Source organism: Vigna unguiculata, chromosome 10 (genome assembly GCF_037176805.1).
Source record: "Vigna unguiculata cultivar grain cowpea cultivar isolate G323 ecotype 2 chromosome 10, ASM3717680v1, whole genome shotgun sequence".
NCBI classification, from domain to species: domain Eukaryota; kingdom Viridiplantae; phylum Streptophyta; class Magnoliopsida; order Fabales; family Fabaceae; genus Vigna; species Vigna unguiculata.
In genome coordinates, this window is record NC_140801.1 from 21,465,923 (window position 1) to 21,488,416 (window position 22,494).

The following is a 22,494-nucleotide window of genomic DNA, read 5'->3' on the forward strand; positions in this document are numbered from 1 at the left end:
CTTTGAGTATTTGCAACAAGTTTCTCATGAAAATTTGAGCAATTTGTATGTAGAAAACATCAATTATTTAAATTGTATATGGTAGAAAGTAGTAAAAAAAATTGAAAAATTGTTACTTAGAGATTTAATTTTTTAAATTTCAGAAACAAATCGCATATGAGTATTTGTCAACCTGTTTGTTATGAAATTTTGAGATATCTTTGTACATAAAATTTTAATTATTTCAATTGTAAATAGTTAAAACTAGTAAAAAGAATTAAAAAAGTGTTACCAGGAGATGGAACTTGTCAAATTTAAGAACAAAAATCCTATCCTGGTATTGGCCAACTTTTTTCTTGTGTAAATTTTTTGAAATTTTTATATATAAAATATCAATTATTTAATTAGTAAATAGTAAAACTTAGTAAAAGAATTAAAATAAATGGTAGAAAAACAGGAAATTTTTCAAATTTCATAACACCAGTAATCCCCTTTGAATATTTGCGACAAGTTTCTTAAGAAACTTTGAGCAATATTTATGTAGAAAACATGAATTATTTAAATTGTAAATAGTAGAAAGTAGTAAAAAACAACTGAAAATTTGTTGCCTAGAGATTGAATTTTTTAAATTTTAGAAACTAATCCAATTTGAGTATCCGCCAACATGTTTCTTATGAAATTTTGAGATCTTTTTGTACATGAAAGTTCAATTATTTGAAATGTAAATAGTTAAAAATAGTAAAAAGAATTGAAAAAGTGTTACAGGAGATGGAACTTGTCAAATTTAAGAACACAAATCCTATCCTAGTATTGGCGAACTTAATTCTTGTGATTTTTTTCCCATTTTCATATATAAAATTTCGATTATTTAGATCTTCAATAGTAAAAATTAGTAAAAATTTAAGGAACTGTCACGAAAACAAGAAAAATTTCAAATTTCGTAACACCATTAATCCCCTTTGAGTATTTGCAACAAGTTTCTCATGAAAATTTGAGCAATTTGTATGTAGAAAACATGAATTATTTAAATTGTATATGGTAGAAAGTAGTAAAAAAAATTGAAAAATTGTTACCTAGAGATTTAATTATTTAAATTTCAGAAACAAATCGCATGTGAGTATCTGTCAACTTGTTTGTTATGAAATTTTGAGATATCTTTGTACATAAAATTTCAATTATTTCAATTGTAAATAGTTAAAACTAGTAAAAAGAATTAAAAAAGTGTTACCAGGAGATGGAACTTGTCCAATTTAAGAACACAAATCCCATCCTGGTATTGGCCAACTTGTTTCTTGTGTAAATTTTTTGAAATTTTTATATATAAAATATCAATAATTTAATTAGTAAATAGTAAAACTTAGTAAAAGAATTAAAATAAACGGTAGAAAAACAGGAAATTTTTCAAATTTCATAACACCAGTAATCCCCTTTGAGTATTTGCAACAAGTTTCTTAAGAAACTTTGAGCAATATTTATGTAGAAAACATGAATTATTTAAATTGTAAATAGTAGAAAGTAGTAAAAAACAATTGAAAATTTGTTGCCTAGAGATTGAATTTTTTAAATTTCAGAAACTAATCCAATTTGAGTATCCGCCAACATGTTTGTTATGAAATTTTGAATCTTTTTGTACATGAAAGTTCAATTATTTGAAATGTAAATAGTTAAAAATAGTAAAAAGAATTGAAAAAGTGTTACAGGAGATGGAACTTGTCAAATTTAAGAACACAAATCCTATCCTAGTATTGGCGAACTTAATTCTTGTGATTTTTTTCCCATTTTCATATATAAAATTTCGATTATTTAGATCTTAAATAGTAAAAAATAGTAAAAAATTAAGGAACTGTCACGAAAACAAGAAAAATTTCAAATTTCGTAACACCATTAATCCCCTTTGAGTATTTGCAACAAGTTTCTCATGAAAATTTGAGCAATCTGTATGTAGAAAACATCAATTATTTAAATTGTATATGGTAGAAAGTAGTAAAAAAAATTGAAAAATTGGTACTTAGAGATTTAATTTTTTAAATTTCAGAAACAAATCGCATATGAGTATTTGTCAACCTGTTTGTTATGAAATTTTGAGATATCTTTGTACATAAAATTTCAATTATTTCAATTGTAAATAGTTAAAACTAGTAAAAAGAATTAAAAAAGTGTTACCAGGAGATGGAACTTGTCAAATTTAAGAACAAAAATCCTATCCTGGTATTGGCCAACTTTTTTCTTGTGTAAATTTTTTGAAATTTTTATATATAAAATATCAATTATTTAATTAGTAAATAGTAAAACTTAGTAAAAGAATTAAAATAAACGGTAGAAAAACAGGAAATTTTTCAAATTTCATAACACCAGTAATCCCCTTGAATATTTGCGACAAGTTTCTTAAGAAACTTTGAGCAATATTTATGTAGAAAACATGAATTATTTAAATTGTAAATAGTAGAAAGTAGTAAAAAACAATTGAAAATTTGTTGCCTAGAGATTGAATTTTTTAAATTTTAGAAACTAATCCAATTTGAGTATCCGCCAACATGTTTGTTATGAAATTTTGAGATCTTTTTGTACATGAAAGTTCAATTATTTGAAATGTAAATAGTTAAAAATAGTAAAAAGAATTGAAAAAGTGTTACAGGAGATGGAACTTGTCAAAGTTAAGAACACAAATCCTATCCTAGTATTGGCGAACTTAATTCTTGTGATTTTTTTTCCCTATTTCATATATAAAATTTCGATTATTTAGATCTTAAATAGTAAAAATTAGTAAAAAATTAAGGAACTGTCACAAAAAAAAGAAAAATTTCAAATTTCGTAACACCATTAATCCCCTTTGAGTATTTGCAACAAGTTTCTCATGAAAATTTGAGCAATTTGTATGTAGAAAACATCAATTATTTAAATTGTATATGGTAGAAAGTAGTAAAAAAAATTGAAAAATTGGTACTTAGAGATTTAATTTTTTCAATTTCAGAAACAAATCGCATATGAGTATTTGTCAACCTGTTTGTTATGAAATTTTGAGATATCTTTGTACATAAAATTTCAATTATTTCAATTGTAAATAGTTAAAACTAGTAAAAAGAATTAAAAAAGTGTTACCAGGAGATGGAACTTGTCCAATTTAAGAACAAAAATCCTATCCTGGTATTGGCCAACTTTTTTCTTGTGTAAATTTTTTGAAATTTTTATATATAAAATATCAATTATTTAATTAGTAAATAGTAAAACTTAGTAAAAGAATTAAAATAAACGGTAGAAAAACAGGAAATTTTTCAAATTTCATAACACCAGTAATCCCCTTGAATATTTGCGACAAGTTTCTTAAGAAACTTTGAGCAATATTTATGTAGAAAACATGAATTATTTAAATTGTAAATAGTAGAAAGTAGTAAAAAACAATTGAAAATTTGTTGCCTAGAGATTGAATTTTTTAAATTTCAGAAACTAATCCAATTTGAGTATCCGCCAACATGTTTGTTATGAAATTTTGAGATCTTTTTGTACATGAAAGTTCAATTATTTGAAATGTAAATAGTTAAAAATAGTAAAAAGAATTGAAAAAGTGTTACAGGAGATGGAACTTGTCAAAGTTAAGAACACAAATCCTATCCTAGTATTGGCGAACTTAATTCTTGTGATTTTTTTTCCCGTTTTCATATATAAAATTTCGATTATTTAGATCTTAAATAGTAAAAAATAGTAAAAAATTAAGGAACTGTCACGAAAACAAGAAAAATTTCAAATTTCGTAACACCATTAATCCCCTTTGAGTATTTGCAACAAGTTTCTCATGAAAATTTGAGCAATTTGTATGTAGAAAACATGAATTATTTAAATTGTATATGGTAGAAAGTAGTAAAAAAAATTGAAAAATTGTTACCTAGAGATTTAATTATTTAAATTTCAGAAACAAATCGCATGTGAGTATCTGTCAACTTGTTTGTTATGAAATTTTGAGATATCTTTGTACATAAAATTTCAATTATTTCAATTGTAAATAGTTAAAACTAGTAAAAAGAATTAAAAAAGTGTTACCAGGAGATGGAACTTGTCCAATTTAAGAACACAAATCCCATCCTGGTATTGGCCAACTTGTTTCTTGTGTAAATTTTTTGAAATTTTTATATATAAAATATCAATTATTTAATTAGTAAATAGTAAAACTTAGTAAAAGAATTAAAATAAACGGTAGAAAAACAGGAAATTTTTCAAATTTCATAACACCAGTAATCCCCTTTGAGTATTTGCGACAAGTTTCTTAAGAAACTTTGAGCAATATTTATGTTGAAAACATGAATTATTTAAATTGTAAATAGTAGAAAGTAGTAAAAAACAATTGAAAATTTGTTGCCTAGAGATTGAATTTTTTAAATTTCAGAAACTAATCCAATTTGAGTATCCGCCAACATGTTTGTTATGAAATTTTGAGATCTTTTTGTACATGAAAGTTCAATTATTTGAAATGTAAATAGTTAAAAATAGTAAAAAGAATTGAAAAAGTGTTACAGGAGATGGAACTTGTCAAATTTAAGAACACAAATCCTATCCTAGTATTGGCGAACTTAATTCTTGTGATTTTTTTCCCATTTTCATATATAAAATTTCGATTATTTAGATCTTAAATAGTAAAAATTAGTAAAAAATTAAGGAACTGTCACGAAAACAAGAAAAATTTCAAATTTTGTAACACCATTAATCCCCTTTGAGTATTTGCAACAAGTTTCTCATGAAAATTTGAGCAATTTGTATGTAGAAAACATGAATTATTTAAATTGTATATGGTAGAAAGTAGTAAAAAAAATTGAAAAATTGGTACTTAGAGATTTAATTTTTTAAATTTCAGAAACAAATCGCATATGAGTATTTGTCAACCTGTTTGTTATGAAATTTTGAGATATCTTTGTACATAAAATTTCAATTATTTCAATTGTAAATAGTTAAAACTAGTAAAAAGAATTAAAAAAGTGTTACCAGGAGATGGAACTTGTCAAATTTAAGAACAAAAATCCTATCCTGGTATTGGCCAACTTTTTTCTTGTGTAAATTTTTTGAAATTTTTATATATAAAATATCAATTATTTAATTAGTAAATAGTAAAACTTAGTAAAAGAATTAAAATAAACGGTAGAAAAACAGGAAATTTTTCAAATTTCATAACACCAGTAATCCCCTTGAATATTTGCGACAAGTTTCTTAAGAAACTTTGAGCAATATTTATGTAGAAAACATGAATTATTTAAATTGTAAATAGTAGAAAGTAGTAAAAAACAATTGAAAATTTGTTGCCTAGAGATTGAATTTTTTAAATTTTAGAAACTAATCCAATTTGAGTATCCGCCAACATGTTTGTTATGAAATTTTGAGATCTTTTTGTACATGAAAGTTCAATTATTTGAAATGTAAATAGTTAAAAATAGTAAAAAGAATTGAAAAAGTGTTACAGGAGATGGAACTTGTCAAAGTTAAGAACACAAATCCTATCCTAGTATTGGCGAACTTATTTCTTGTGATTTTTTTTCCCTATTTCATATATAAAATTTCGATTATTTAGATCTTAAATAGTAAAAATTAGTAAAAAATTAAGGAACTGTCACAAAAAAAAGAAAAATTTCAAATTTCGTAACACCATTAATCCCCTTTGAGTATTTGCAACAAGTTTCTCATGAAAATTTGAGCAATTTGTATGTAGAAAACATCAATTATTTAAATTGTATATGGTAGAAAGTAGTAAAAAAAATTGAAAAATTGGTACTTAGAGATTTAATTTTTTCAATTTCAGAAACAAATCGCATATGAGTATTTGTCAACCTGTTTGTTATGAAATTTTGAGATATCTTTGTACATAAAATTTCAATTATTTCAATTGTAAATAGTTAAAACTAGTAAAAAGAATTAAAAAAGTGTTACCAGGAGATGGAACTTGTCCAATTTAAGAACAAAAATCCTATCCTGGTATTGGCCAACTTTTTTCTTGTGTAAATTTTTTGAAATTTTTATATATAAAATATCAATTATTTAATTAGTAAATAGTAAAACTTAGTAAAAGAATTAAAATAAACGGTAGAAAAACAGGAAATTTTTCAAATTTCATAACACCAGTAATCCCCTTGAATATTTGCGACAAGTTTCTTAAGAAACTTTGAGCAATATTTATGTAGAAAACATGAATTATTTAAATTGTAAATAGTAGAAAGTAGTAAAAAACAATTGAAAATTTGTTGCCTAGAGATTGAATTTTTTAAATTTCAGAAACTAATCCAATTTGAGTATCCGCCAACATGTTTGTTATGAAATTTTGAGATCTTTTTGTACATGAAAGTTCAATTATTTGAAATGTAAATAGTTAAAAATAGTAAAAAGAATTGAAAAAGTGTTACAGGAGATGGAACTTGTCAAAGTTAAGAACACAAATCCTATCCTAGTATTGGCGAACTTAATTCTTGTGATTTTTTTTCCCGTTTTCATATATAAAATTTCGATTATTTAGATCTTAAATAGTAAAAAATAGTAAAAAATTAAGGAACTGTCACGAAAACAAGAAAAATTTCAAATTTCGTAACACCATTAATCCCCTTTGAGTATTTGCAACAAGTTTCTCATGAAAATTTGAGCAATTTGTATGTAGAAAACATGAATTATTTAAATTGTATATGGTAGAAAGTAGTAAAAAAAATTGAAAAATTGTTACCTAGAGATTTAATTATTTAAATTTCAGAAACAAATCGCATGTGAGTATCTGTCAACTTGTTTGTTATGAAATTTTGAGATATCTTTGTACATAAAATTTCAATTATTTCAATTGTAAATAGTTAAAACTAGTAAAAAGAATTAAAAAAGTGTTACCAGGAGATGGAACTTGTCAAATTTAAGAACACAAATCCCATCCTGGTATTGGCCAACTTGTTTCTTGTGTAAATTTTTTGAAATTTTTATATATAAAATATCAATTATTTAATTAGTAAATAGTAAAACTTAGTAAAAGAATTAAAATAAACGGTAGAAAAACAGGAAATTTTTCAAATTTCATAACACCAGTAATCCCCTTTGAGTATTTGCGACAAGTTTCTTAAGAAACTTTGAGCAATATTTATGTAGAAAACATGAATTATTTAAATTGTAAATAGTAGAAAGTAGTAAAAAACAATTGAAAATTTGTTGCCTAGAGATTGAATTTTTTAAATTTCAGAAACTAATCCAATTTGAGTATCCGCCAACATGTTTGTTATGAAATTTTGAGATCTTTTTGTACATGAAAGTTCAATTATTTGAAATGTAAATAGTTAAAAATAGTAAAAAGAATTGAAAAAGTGTTACAGGAGATGGAACTTGTCAAATTTAAGAACACAAATCCTATCCTAGTATTGGCGAACTTAATTCTTGTGATTTTTTTCCCATTTTCATATATAAAATTTCGATTATTTAGATCTTAAATAGTAAAAATTAGTAAAAAATTAAGGAACTGTCACGAAAACAAGAAAAATTTCAAATTTCGTAACACCATTAATCCCCTTTGAGTATTTGCAACAAGTTTCTCATGAAAATTTGAGCAATTTGTATGTAGAAAACATGAATTATTTAAATTGTATATGGTAGAAAGTAGTAAAAAAAATTGAAAAATTGTTACCTACAGATTTAATTTTTTAAATTTCAGAAACAAATCGCATGTGAGTATCTGTCAACCTGTTTGTTGTGAAATTTTGAGATATCTTTGTACATAAAATTTCAATTATTTCATTTGTAAATAGTTAAAACCAGTGAAAAGAATTAAAAAAGTGTTACCAGGAGATGGAACTTGTCAAATTTAAGAACACAAATCCCATCCTGGTATTGGCCAACTTGTTTCTTGTGTAAATTTTTTGAAATTTTTATATATAAAATATCAATTATTGAATTAGTAAATAGTAAAACTTAGTAAAAGAATTAAAATAAACGGTAGAAAAACAGGAAATTTTTCAAATTTCATAACACCAGTAATCCCATTTGAGTATTTGCGACAAGTTTCTTAAGAAAATTTGAGCAATATTTATGTAGAAAACATGAATTATTTAAATTGTAAATAGTAGAAAGTAGTAAAAAACAATTGAAAATTTGTTGCCTAGAGATTGAATTTTTTAAATTTCAGAAACTAATCCAATTTGAGTATCCGCCAACATGTTTGTTATGAAATTTTGAGATCTTTTTGTACATGAAATTTCAATTATTTGGAATGTAAATAGTTAAAAATAGTAAAAAGAATTGAAAATGTGTTACAGGAGATGGAACTTGTCAAATTTAAGAACACAAATCCTATCCTAGTATTGGCGAACTTAATTCTTGTGATTTTTTTTCCCGTTTTCATATATAAAATTTCGATTATTTAGATCTTAAATAGTAAAAATTAGTAAAAAATCAAGGAACTGTCACAAAAAAAAAGAAAAATTTCAAATTTCGTAAAACCATTAATCCTCTTTGAGTATTTGCAACAAGTTTCTCATGAAAATTTGAGCAATTTGTATGTAGAAAACATGGATTATTTAAATTGTATATGGTAGAAAGTAGTAAAAAAAATTTGAAAAATTCTTACCTAGAGATTTAATTTTTTAAATTTCAGAAACAAATCGCATATGAGTATCTTTCAACCTGTTTGTTATGAAATTTTGAGATATCTTTGTACATAAAATTTCAATTATTTCAATTGTAAATAGTTAAAACTAGTAAAAAGAATTAAAAAAGTGTTACCAGGAGATGGAACTTGTCAAATTTAAGAACACAAATCCCATCCTGGTATTGGCCAACTTGTTTCTAGTGTAAATCTTTTGAAATTTTTATATATAAAATATCAATTATTTAATTGGTAAATAGTAAAACTTAGTCAAAGAATTAAAATAAACGGTAGAAAAACAGGAAATTTTTCAAATTTCATAACACCACTAATCCCCTTTGAGTATTTGCGACAAGTTTCTTGAGAAACTTTGAGGAATATTTATGTAGAAAACATGAATTATTTAAATTGTAAATAGTAGAAAGTAGTAAAAAACAATTGAAAATTTGTTGCCTAGAGATTGAATTTTTTGAATTTCAGAAACTAATCCAATTTGAGTTTCCGCCAACATGTTTGTTATGAAATTTTGAGATCTTTTTGTACATGAAAGTTCAATTATTTGAAATGTAAATAGTTAAAAATAGTAAAAAGAGTTGAAAAAGTGTTACCAGGAGATGGAACTTGTCAAATTTAAGAACACAAATCCTATCATGGTATTGGCCAACTTGTTTCTTGTTAATTTTTTTGCAATTTTTATATATAAAATATCAATTATTTAATTAGTAAATAGTAAAACTTAGTAAAAGAATTAAAATTAACGGTAGAAAAACAGGAAATTTTTCAAATTTCATAACACCAGTAATCCCCTTTGAGTATTTGCGACAAGTTTCTTAAGAAACTTTGAGCAATATTTATGTAGAAAACATGAGTTATTTAAATTTTAAATAGTAGAAAGTTGTAAAACCCAATTGAAAATTTGTTGCCTAGAGATTTAATTTTTTAAATTTTAGAAACTAATCCAATTTGAGTATCCGCAAACATGTTTGTTATGAAATTTTGAGATCTTTTTGTACATGAAAGTTCAATTATTTGAAATGTAAATAGTTAAAAATAGTAAAAAGAGTTGAAAAAGTGTTACCAGGAGATGGAACTTGTCAAATTTAAGAACACAAATCCTATCCTGGTATTGGCCAACTTGTTTCTTGTTAATTTTTTTGCAATTTTTATATATAAAATATCAATTATTTAATTAGTAAATAGTAAAACTTAGTAAAAGAATTAAAATAAACGGTAGAAAAATAGGAGAGGGCCTTTGATGGACGTCCTTGGTGTAGGAGAGTAAGGAGAGCCATGGAAGACACCAAAAAGAAGATGAAATGCAGCGGAAATGAAGATAAGAGCAAGAAGAGCTCTAGGCAATGGAGGTTTTTGGTGAAGATGAAGAATAGAAGTGAAGTTATGGTATGGAAGGTGGCTAGAGGAGATGAAGGAGAAGGTTAGCCATGTGTGCTCTGAAAATAATAGAAGAGTGGAGTGATCTCAACACAAACATTCTATTAGAAATTTCAAGAGTTCAAATGTACAAATGGTCTACTTTTGGCTTTTATATGTGAGCCTAAAAGCTAGACTAATTCTTGGCCCTTAGATTAAGCTTGGAGGAGAAGCTTTAATCATCACCCTTGGATGGTGGCTTGGAGAAGGAGGCATCTTCCTAGCCTTTGGATGAAGGCTTGGAAAAGAAGACACTCTCTTAGCCCTTGGATGAAGGAGGCACATGGGTGGAGTGTGGACTTGGCTCCATGGGATGCATGATCCATGAGGTGTAGGAAGGAATGTTGACTTCCACTTAGTCCACCTTTGACCTTTGGTAGCTCATGACCAAATCTCCTATTGGGCTTAGTCAAGCCCAATTTTATCAATTTAACTACACAATGTTTGACTTATTATTCTAGAAAAACAAGGCTTAAACAATGGCCCAATTTAAATCTATACTAGTTCCTTCATGCATAATCTCATATTTTAGAGATTTCTTTAGCCCATGTGAATAATGTAAAAAGCCCATGATTGACTTGATCATCTTGTGAGAGGCCCATGTGAATCTTTCTCATCATGCTTCTAGTGATTGGGCCTTGATGTGGGTTTGGGCTTGTTGATGCACTTGAGCTTGGGCTTGTTGGGGTCACATCAGCCTTGATGTAAACATAAGAAAATCAATGACCATTCCATCGGAGAGGGCCTTGATGTGACAAAAATCAATGACCATTCCATTGGAGAAGGCCTTGATGTGAAGAAAGAAAATCAGTGACCATTCCATCGGAGAGGGCCTTGATGTAAACATAAGAAAATCAATGACCATTCCATCGGAGAGGGCCTTGATGTAAAAGAGGATCTGGACTTGACCAATCCTAAGGAGAGGGTCGTTGTCCGAAAGGAGAACATAAGAGTTGACCATTCCTAAGGAGAGGGTCCCGAGATAGGCTTAGCGGGCCAAGTGAGATGGGCTTTATGGGCCAGTACGGAACTGGGCTTGGTGGCCAGTACGAAACTGGGCTTAGAGGATATATAGGTCTTTGAAGATGATCCTTAATTTGAGAAATGCCAAGAAGAGGTTTTTGTAAATCGACTCCTTCAGAAGAAACAATGGTTGAAGATGTATGATGCATGAAAATGCTCACTCATGTTATGATGTCAAGATATTTGTGCTTTTCGAATCTGGAGTCAATACATGAACGATGATATATCATGCAAATGGTTATTCATGATAAAAAGCATGTTTTCTCATTTCAAGCACAAGGGATCAAAACATTATTGTAGAGATCAAGATCCTGAAATGTATGAATGCATGATGAAAAACTTGTTATGCTCTACCTTTTGAAAATTTTTGCTAGAGTCAATTGTTCTCTTTTTAATCATCAGACTCATTGTCATAGAAATACGTAGAATGAAATTCCACGTATTTTGAAATGGAGTAATGATTGCAAGAGAGAGTTGACAAGGTGTTCAGACTTTGGTAGCCATGTTCTTAAAGAGAAGAAACAATGTGTTGAAACCTTGACAGAATGTTGAAACCCCAACTTAGTAAGGAGAAAAACAAGATGTAGAACCTTGGCAAAGCGTAGGAACCCTAACTTAGACAAGAGGGACAAGATGTTGAAACCTTAGTGCAGGGATTAGGGTGTTGTAACCTCGATGTGTAGGAGAAACAAGGTGTCAAAACCTTGGTGTAGGGATTAGGGTGTCGTAACCTCGATATGCAAGAGAAACAAGGTGTCAAAACCTTAGTGCAGGGATCAGGGTGTTGTAACCTCGATGTGTAGAAGAAACAAGGTGTCAAAACCTTGGTGTAGGGATTAGGGTGTCGTAACCCCGATATGCAAGAGAAACAAGGTGTCAAAACCTTGATGCAAGGATGAGGGTGTCGAAACCCAGATATACATGAAAAAATGAATGCCTGATGAAAACAATGTTGGTTATGTTTTGTCCTTTGATTATTCTATGCAAGTATGAGCCAACTGTTTCATTTGCAATCATCAAACTCATATTTATTTTCAATGTTTCATGAAAGTGAGGAATGTCACATTTATCGAGGTCTAACATCTGAAATTAGTATATCTATGACTTTCTCTTTCATGATATTAGTGCACGCATGTTTGAATTCACAAGTGAGTGAAAGCTAGAAATGTTTGGGAAGAGTTTGAAGGAGACTGAGATAGTCGTGCGGGCACGTTGTCTCCTACACACCCTTCAAAGGAGAAGCAATATGTGAATATCAGGTTGAAAAACACAAGAATCCCAAAAATTGCCCTAATTATGGTGTGTGAGAAAAAAGGTATAAGGATATTGATCAATGAATGTTAGGGTGAGATATTCATGTGAAACCCATGAAACTGCCACAGTTTTGGTGTTTGGAGAAGAATTTGAATGAATGAGGGATGTTGTTTCAAAAGGGGTAGTGGAAATGAAGGATTGGGTGAAAAGGATTGCCCTAGTTGGTTTTTTTTTTTCACTTGCCTTCGGTCAGATAATAGGGTGTTCCCTTCTTCATGAGACATTATTTTTCTTTCATTTTTTCTTCACTTTTGAAATCAACTCTTTGGTTTGATCAATTTATTGAAAATCTCTATTTTTTATCATTTTCTTTGAAGCATCATCTAAACAACATGCATAAAATTTCCAAGGGTTTAGGAGGGGTTGGATGAGATGACAAGGACCGACTACGGAGCTGACCCAGTTTGATTTAGTCTTAGGGCACCAAGTATGTTTGGGCTTGCCCCAGATATTGATGACATGAAGAAAATGATATGGACTTCAAAAGTTGGCCCAACTTGAGAGTATGGATTGGTTTCAGGGTACAAAATGTGTTTGACTTCCCCATTTATTGATGAAAGGGTTAGACAAATTAAGAGGACTTCAAAGATTTCTCTGATTTGAGGACCTGGATTGACACACAGATTGTGTTTGATCTGCCCAAGTTATAGTAAGGCATGAAAAGGTTGAAATGTGGTAGGGACTCTAGACATTGCCTCTAGTGTAACCATGATGGTTAGGGTGAAAGTGCCCTATCTTGGGATAAATGACAAGTCATATGAATGGTGAAATGAAGCAACTGTCTAGTTTGGATTTTAGAGAAAAAGGTTGGACAATTGTATGAAATTGTTGGACAAGTTTGGGTTGATAGCAGAGGATATGGTAGGAAATGAAGATGAAATCCATGAAGAGGGTGAGAATGAAACAACGAAGGAGGATGCCCCTTATCTAATTGATTAACCAGACTTATTTTAAGGAGCTTTAGGCACATGTGAATGAAACACTGTTTGAATCACTGAAAGCAAATCTCAAAACATATTTTTCAATTTTTATTTTCCTTTTTTTTTGAATTTTGGACAAACCTGTCAGCATGTCAATATGATTTCCATGAATTAAACTTTTTGAAAGGTATCGACAATCAGTCTTGGATCTGTGTGGGCTTTATTATGCTTGTATCGTGGTCAAGGCTATGGGTATGAAAGCAAATGTGGATAGTAAAAACTCAAAAAGATGTGATGGTATTTTGGAAAAATGATTTTTGAATAATGCTGCATCATAAATTCATTTGCCTCTTATGTGTTCACCATTTCTCTTTTTTTTCTCTAAACATCGATTCACTTTTTTTTATTTCTTCTTGATGTAACCAAATCATCATCATCATTTTTTGTCTTTTTCAAATTTTTTGATTCTGATGGAATTTTTTATTGGTGAACCGTCTGTCAAACAAAAGTTCAAACCATCAATGTGAGATGACCCTTGTTCAAGGTAATTTGAAAGAAAAATATTTGCTCTTTTAAGTCTCAAAGGGGTAACAAAGGATCACATTTTGTGTTTTATGATAAAGAAACATGGCCACACATCATTTCCAAAACATGATTATTTTCTCTTTCAATAAATTTTAACTCAAGAAAAAAAAATTGGTTCATGTTAAAGTTTGTCCCTTGCTTTTATTCATTTTTTTATTCTTTTTTTTTTGCCTAAACCACCCTTTCAGGTTTTCAGTCTAGCAGACATTTTTATATTTTTATTTTCATGCTAAGAGATTTGCTCGTAGTCTATCCAGGCCAGTGTGCCCCTTTTATGTTGATCCTCCATGAAATTCAAAATGTAGGCTTTATGGTGAAAATGTAATGAAAAAAAAGGATGAGTTTGAAAATCTCATGTTATGCAGATTAGACAAATGCTTCAAAAGATATGATATCAAACATTATCTATTCATTCAACCTACTAATTTGACCAAAGCATGTTTTTTTTTTGTTGCCAAAACTGCCTTTTTTGATTTTTAGTCTAGCAAACTTTATTTTCTTCTTTCCTCATTTTCCCTTTTTTTAATGATTTTTTTTGTCTCGATGGATTCAAGGACCACCCAACAAGTGTAGACAAGGATAAACTTAGAAAGTCTACCAACTCTAAGGGTTTATGTTTATCAACTTGGGTAATGCCAATGTTGATAGGGCAAATCCTTCATTGTAGGGAAGTCGAAGGATGGACTGTTTCAAACCATGCGCACACGAACGTCTCAAAAGAAAAAGTTAAGTCGTTATTCTTGATTAAACATTTAACCCCAGAAAAGCGTGACACCCCATTATTCTCTTTTTTTTCAAGAAGTGAATTTGATGATTTGCGAGAAAAACAAGTGACTCAAAATGTAACAACCTTTTTCATTTCCTTCCTCTCTTTTGCAGAGTCTGTTTATCCATATGAGGTGAGATGCATGATATGGATTAAAAAAAAACTATGTACATGCCACTATGACTAAAAACAACAATTGCAACGCAAGTTTGTGCCCAAGAGGCACTTACTCACTTGTATGTCGATGCGATTAAAGAGTACCATGCATGATATGCAGCTAATTGAAAAAACCTACATGAGATGTAATGCATGTGCCTCAAGAGGCATTTATTCCCATGATATGATGATGAAATGTGATACAAGTATTTGGAAACATCATGCATGATATGCAGAGTGACATAATGAAATGCATGAATGCAGAGTGACATAATGAAATGCATGTTTATGCCTCAAGAGGCGATTATTTTCATGAGATGAGATGTATGATATAAAAATTCTATGCATGATTGTGCCTAAATAGGCACTTATTCACATGTAGATGATTAAAGCAAGCAATCTCCCTTTGTGCTTAATAGAGGTTTGGCGCTTAAGGTCTAGGGTGAAGTACATGCGCTCACCGGGATGGTTCCCTAAACTTAAGGATCAAGGTCACTAGAGTTATGGCTCACTTCATGATATTTCCCACAACAGTTGGTATACAACAAGGAGTGAGAGTACCAAGAAAACAAGCAAACTCTAGTTGTGGTTCTCACAATGACCACTTGGGAAGTTCATCCACTGTGGCACTGCTACACAATCCCCTCTAATTCTAAGTTACACAGACCCGGGTATAGGGCCCCACTCATGATATGCACAATGTGTGTATGAAGGGAGAATGATGCATTCCCAAACCCCCACCTGCAAAACAACCAGAAAATTTCCCAGGCAAGTAGAGCAATTCCATATATATCAAAATAAGCAAAGTAATTCACACACAATTAATCCAAAAAGAAAATATATACAAACACATATAAAGACAAGAATACACAAATGAAAGAAATGGGGAAAGAAAACATTAGGAAAATCACATCAAGTTTGCATATCTAATTAAAAGGCTTGACTCTCTAGCGTCCCCAACAGAGTCGCCAGCTGTCGCAACCGGAATCGCGACGGGAAGGCGAACCGAAAAAAGAAAACGGGTTTAAAAAGAGATTTGGAGTCGCCACCATAGTTATTCTGGAAAACTATGGAAAACCATAAAAATAAAACAAGTCTGCGAAAAACTAGATTTTGGATCCGGGAGTCGGTTATGCGTAGGGAAGGTGTTAGCACCCTACTGCGCCCGCCCGAGGGCGGTACCTTTAATTAAAAATGCAAAGCTGATGTGATTTTCAAAATATTAATTTTCCCCAAAAATAATAAGACAAAAATCCTAAAAGAAACAACATATTTTGTTTTAATTTTTTGGGTCCGACAAGGATTGACCTTGTCTTACGTATTCTCATTTAAAGTGAGAAATCAGGGTTACGTAGTTCTTTAAAAGATATTTGGAAAACAATTTTTTTAAAAAAAAAGATTTAACTTTTTGGAGGTGAACCTGACAAGGATTGGCCTTGCTCCTACGTATCTCACAATGGAGAATCAAGGATCACGTAGTTCTTAAAAGGGTATCTTGTTTAAAAACGTGGATGTTTTTATATTTTGAAATTTTATATATATTTTTTTTGGTGTTTTTGAATTATTTCAAAACATGTGTCATACGATGCAAGCGATCGGACATACACTAAAATATAAAGAAAACTATTTTTGGTATTTTGAAAATGAGTGTCACACGGTGCGGGCAAACAAACAGACACAATAAAGCAAAAGAGAACATTTTTCATTTTTAGATTTTCCTATTTTTTTCTTTGTAATTTTTATAATTTAAAACATTTTTTGTTTTCTCTTTTTTTTTTGAGAAAAAAAATGGATAAATAACAAAAAAGGATAAAAGAAAATTTAATAACAAAAAGGACAAAAGTGAAAGAAAAAAATAATAATAGGGTGCCTGAGTAATGTGTGAGGTGCATGAAATAAACATAAAACACAGGCCCAAAACAAGATAAACATAAACAGAGGTGCAAGGTTATCAATTGTGGAGGTGTATGAAATGAAAACAAGGGTGCATAGATTAAGAAATAGGGGATGCGCAAAGACAAAAAATGGGGTGTGCAAGGATTAGAGATGGAGGTGCGCAGAGTACGGATGGAGGTGTGCAAAGTAAAAACTGAAAATGGAGGGAAAATGCAGGAGAGGTGTAAACAGTGAAAATTGGGGTACAGTCAGCAAATGAAAATCAAAAACACAAAATAATTCAAATCTGCAAATAGGGGAGGTGCAGATATTAAGATGGGAGGTACACGGATCAAGGGTCAGATCTAAAGCACACATTAGGGGTGGGGTGCAGTGGCTGAAAAGGTAGGTGTAATGAGTAGAAGTGGGCTGAGCCCAACTCTTCAAAATAGAACAAAAATAGGGTTTCCTCCCAAACTCCAAGAGCTCTTCTTCTCTAACACACAACAAAACCAGTCGTTACTGCTTCTCTCGCAGCGCCACTGACAGCTAGGCAAAGTCGTCGCCATCACCTCCTTTCCATACTGGAGTCGTCGTCATTGGCTCCGGTTATCATCGGCGTAAACGCATCTTCGCTCTTCGATCTTTTCTTCCGCGAGACTTCCCTTGCTCACGAATGCCGTTGGTGCAACCAAAGCCACCTCTGACGACATCGATTGTCACCGGAGTCATCGCCGACGTCCACGCATCTCCTCCTTCTTTTTTTGGATTTCTCCTTCACACCCAACAGCCACTACGACTTGTCGCCGCCACACCAACCACCGTGAATGGGTCTGCAATCGTCGCGCAACTACACTCCTCCATTCAAACTCCGACTCGCCGCAATCGTCACTGGGCAAATTTTTCCTCTCTGTTTTGATGTTCTAGAATTCGGATTGGTGGAGTTGAAGATGGTGTTGGAATGTGTTGAACAAAATCAGGTTTGTGAATGTGTTTGAGGTTAAAATGAAGACGCGAATGGAGGGGAACTTGTACGTGTGTGTTTTCTTGGATCTCTGTTTTTTTGTTGTTTTTCGCAGATGGATGACATGGTGTGGGTATGTGATAGTGGGGACCTGGTGAGTGGACGATAACCGTGAATGTAGGTGTAAATGAAGTGATAAGGGGAGAATCTGCTAATATTGGGGTGGAGCGAAATGAAAGGGTGATGGATTATGGTGGTGTAGGTGGAAGAAGGTTGGGGAAGATGAAGGTGGTGATTTTGTTTTTTTAGAGAACAGAACGAGGGAAAGCCCCCCTCAGTGAAAAAGGTGAAGGTCTCCTTGAATGAAGGGATCTTGATGATATTTGTTGTGTCTGCTTTGTTCATTTCCTACCTCGAGACGTGAGATAAGGCTGAAAGCAGATGTGGCTTCTTGCTCTTTCCTTGTTCAACCATCATGACCATGGCCAGCTAGCTACCACCCATAACTGTTAGAGACCTTACGTTAATCTCTTGGTCTTCTCTCTTTTTTTTCATTTCATTTTTTTTCTTAAATAATAAAAAGTAAAAAGGAAAATAAAGAAAATTGTAAATAAAATAAAAATATATAAAATAAGATTAAAACAAAAAAAAAATAAATAAAATAATAATAATAATAAAATAAAATAATATAATATAATATAAAATAATATAAAATATAAAATATAAAAAAATAAAAATAGAATAATAATAAAAATAAAAATAAAAAATAAAATAAAAGTAAAATAAGATGAAAGACAAAAAACAAAATAAAAGTAAAATAAGATTATGAGAAAAAAAGTAAAATACATTATACCCCAGACAAAATTGGGTGTTGACATTACCTAGAGATTGAATTTTTTAAATTTCAGAAACAAATCGCATATGAGTATCTGCCAATCTGTTTGTTATGAAATTTTGAGATATTTTTGTACATAAAATTTCAATTATTTGAATTGTAAATAGTTAAAATAGTAAAAACACAAACCCTATCCTAGTATTGGCCAACTTGTTTCTTGTGAAATTTTTTAGAATTTTTATATTTAAAATGTCAGTTATTTAATTTGTAAATAGTAAAATTTAGTAAAAGAATTAAAATAAACGGTAGAAAAATAGAAAAATTTTCAAATTTCATCTCACCAATAATCCCTTTTGAGTATTTGCAACAAGTTTCTTAAGAAACTTTGAGCAATTTTTATGTAGAAAGTAGTTAAAAACAATTGAAAATATCTTACCTAGAGATTGAATTTTTTAAATTTCAGAAACTAATCCCATTTGAGTATCTGTCAACATGTTTGTTATGAAATTTTGAGATCTTTTTGTACATAAAAGTTCAATTATTTGAAATGTAAATAGTTAAAAATAGTAAAAAGAATTAAAAAAGTGTTACCCAGAGAAAAAATTTGTCAAATTTAAGAACACAAATCCTATCCTAGTATTGGCCAACTTCTTTTTTGTAAAATTATTTCCAATTTTCATATATAAAATTTCGATTATTTAGATCTTAAATAGTAAAAATTAGTAAAAAATTAAGGAACTGTCACAAAAACAAGCAAAATTTCAAATTTTGTAACACAATTAATCCCCTTCGAGTATTTGCAAGATGTTTCTCATGAAATTTTGAGCAATTTTTATGTAGAAAACATCAATAATTTAAGTTGTAAATTGTAGAAAGTAGTAAAAAAATTTAAAAATTGTTACCTGATGATGAATATCACCCTAAGAGGCTTTTCATAGCATTGGCCAATGCCTAAGCCCTTTCCTTTTTAATTTTCTTTTATTTTTTAATTTTTAATTAAATAAATGTTGTTTCTAATTAGGCTTGTTTGTTACTTGCAGCCCATGTTTACAACTTATCTCATGAGTGGGCCAATCAAATAATGAGCCTGAAGCCCAATTCTTAATTCAGCTCATGACTCCATCAATTCTTCACGCCTGCATCTGAAATTGGAATTGAAGAGTGAATCTTGAAGCCAATAAGCGTTGCACACGCTTACATTGTGGGCTTCCTTTGTTACGGGCAACCCATTTATAATATGCAGCCACCAATCTGATTGGGCCGCAAGCAGGACACCGACTTTCATCCGTTCATCACGTTGTAACCAATTTTCAAGTTGAGTGCAGAGCAGGCATTTGGGCTCATCTTCAGTCAGCATAATTCATCATCCAGCAGAATGGAGGTGTCTCTGCTAACCAGCCCATTCACGCAAATCTCTTGCTCCGCATCCACCAAATCCAATTCCAATTTCGTCTAAGCACTATTAGGGCTTCCTTCATTTGAACACAGCTCCAGCCACACCTTTTCGTTGCTGCGCAGCGCTAACCAACCCTAACACCTCTTCACGCGTCTGAAGCAACAATCCAACGAGGGTTTCCTTTTTCTTTTCCCCATCACGCGTGCAAACCTTTGCTAGGATTACAAAATCACGCAACGCACACCTTTGTAGTTAGGATTCTTGTTAGAGGGCATCCACTTTCTTCCATTCTGTTTTCACACGGTTGCCATTCGAGCTATAAAATGGCCAGCCATTTCATTGTAAGGTAGCTTTGATGAATGAGAGTGATAAATTTCCCCTTTCGTCTCAGCTCAACCCTAACCCTAGATTAGGTTATTAATCTCGTCGGTTACCAATTTAGTGAGAGTTCCCCACTGGAACTCCGTCTTCCGCTGCCGATTTGGTGGATTTCCATCGAACGTTTGACGATTCACGACCTTGCAAAGAGTTTTCCACCGAAGATTCGCTGAGGCTCGCTTATCATGTGGTAATTAGAGCTTCGGTTTTGAGCTTGGAGCATGGAGGTCTTCAAAGATGAGTATCTCTGTTCGTTTTTCTTCTTCACTGTTTGCATTTCGGTCTTGTTCTTCTGCGATTGGGTCGTTCTTATTCTCTGATTTGCATCTCTGCTGATTTTCTGTTGAAATTTATTGCTGAAATTGATTCATTAAAATTGTTCATATTTGCCTTGAATCAATACCGTGATTGGAATGTCTAGGTTCTATATTCTGGCGTTAATTGCATGTCCTAGGTTCACTATTATTTTTTTTAGTTAGCTTTAATGTTTTAAAGTCCTCTGTTTTTTGTCTTAGGTTTTGTGTAATTTCGTTTTTATGTTCTGAATTCCATAGAAGTAGTACATATGTGTTGTTTTCTTCTGTTAGCCGAGCTATTTTGTGTTCATGTGTTGTTTCTAGATTCATGTTGTATGTTTCGTGTTCTAAATTTGCTATTAGATCATTAGCAAGTTGTTCTGCAGTGCCTTATTTTTCACTGCTCGAGTTTCATTTCTGCTTAAACTGCTTCTGTTTAATCTGTGTGCGTCAGTTTTCTACTTGCAATTGTTGTTGTTTGATTGCTTTGTTCTGTTTTGTTGCTTCATTTGCTGGCCAATGATTGTAATGACTGAACTATACTAATTCCACTACATTCATAATATATCTAATTCTGTTCAGATTGTTTATGTGGAAGTTTAGTTGGTTCTGGTCCACACATAGGCTGACTCTCTGCTGCTTTGTTTGCATCAGTTCATTGCTTATTATTTCCAATCGTGTTTAGTGCTTCTGTTGAATCTTTGCTGGCTTGTTTGAAAGCTAAGTCACATTTTTTTTCTGGTTATTTGTGTTTAGCATAACCTTGCTCGTCAATCTGGTTTCTTATGATTGATGTTTGTGTGCTCTAGCTATATTCATATTCCAAGTATTTGAAGTAAAATCATGATGTTCTTTGTTGATATTGGCAACTTCATTGGTTTTAATTGTGTGTCTACTTAATCACAATTTGTTGCTCTGTGATTAGCCTAGAGTGTGCATCTTATCATATCACTGCAATTTCATACCTCTGCATTGCTTGTGCTGGCCATTATTTTCATTTCAACTTAGTATGTTATATGATTGATTCAGTGTGACATTGAACCTCATACATTATCTGTATCATTCTGAAAACTATATGCTTTTGCTTCAGTTCTGTTTAGGCTATGTCATTGTGTTTTATTGAGTTCATTGTGCATTTGTCTTGTGGCCGGATTTTCGGATGCAAAGTCTACAGTATTACAATGCACTTCTGATTTAATATGCTACTGTGAATCTGATGCATAACTTTTGTTGCCTAATTCTATTCTTGGCCGAGAGTCACTCTGTTTTTCCTTGAGTCTCTTTCAAATTTCTTTTTAAAGTTGAGTCATTTGCTTTGAATATGACTGTGCATTTTGTTAGCTGAATGAAATTGAGCTTGAAATTGAGTAATGAATTGCTGCCCAAATTTGTGCACAAATCTCTTTTGAGCTCACCTTAGAGTAAACTCTTCTCTAGTTTACTCTAGTCTTCTTCCTTAGGAGTTGGCCTCACCTCTATTAAGAATCCTTTCACCTACACCAAACCAAACACCTTAAGCTTCTTTCCTTCATGCTTCCGCATCCAACACCATCCATGGAGCCTCCATTCTTCATGCAAGCTTCAATGGAGACAAGAAGAAGCCATCATTTTTGAACAAGAATTGGGAGAAGAAGAGGAACAACTGAAAAAAGAGAAAGAGGAAAAAGAGTTAAAAGAGAAGAAAAAAAGAGAGAATGAGAAAAAAAAATTAGAGGAAAACGAGAAAATAACACAAGAGAGTAATCTTTGATATCGCTGTCGTTAGGCGATCAAATTACCACTACTTAACTTTAGCAATTTCAGTATTGCCAAGTTAGTAGTGAACAAAATAGTTAGGGTTAAGATAACCCTGAGTCGTCTCACAACGAATACGGAATTGATCTCAAATATTTGATTCTTAAAAATGCAATTAAAACTAGCAACTATAAAAATATGGGGGTTTTGATATGCAAAGAAAATGACACGGAAAATTGTAAACACAATAATAGTAAATAG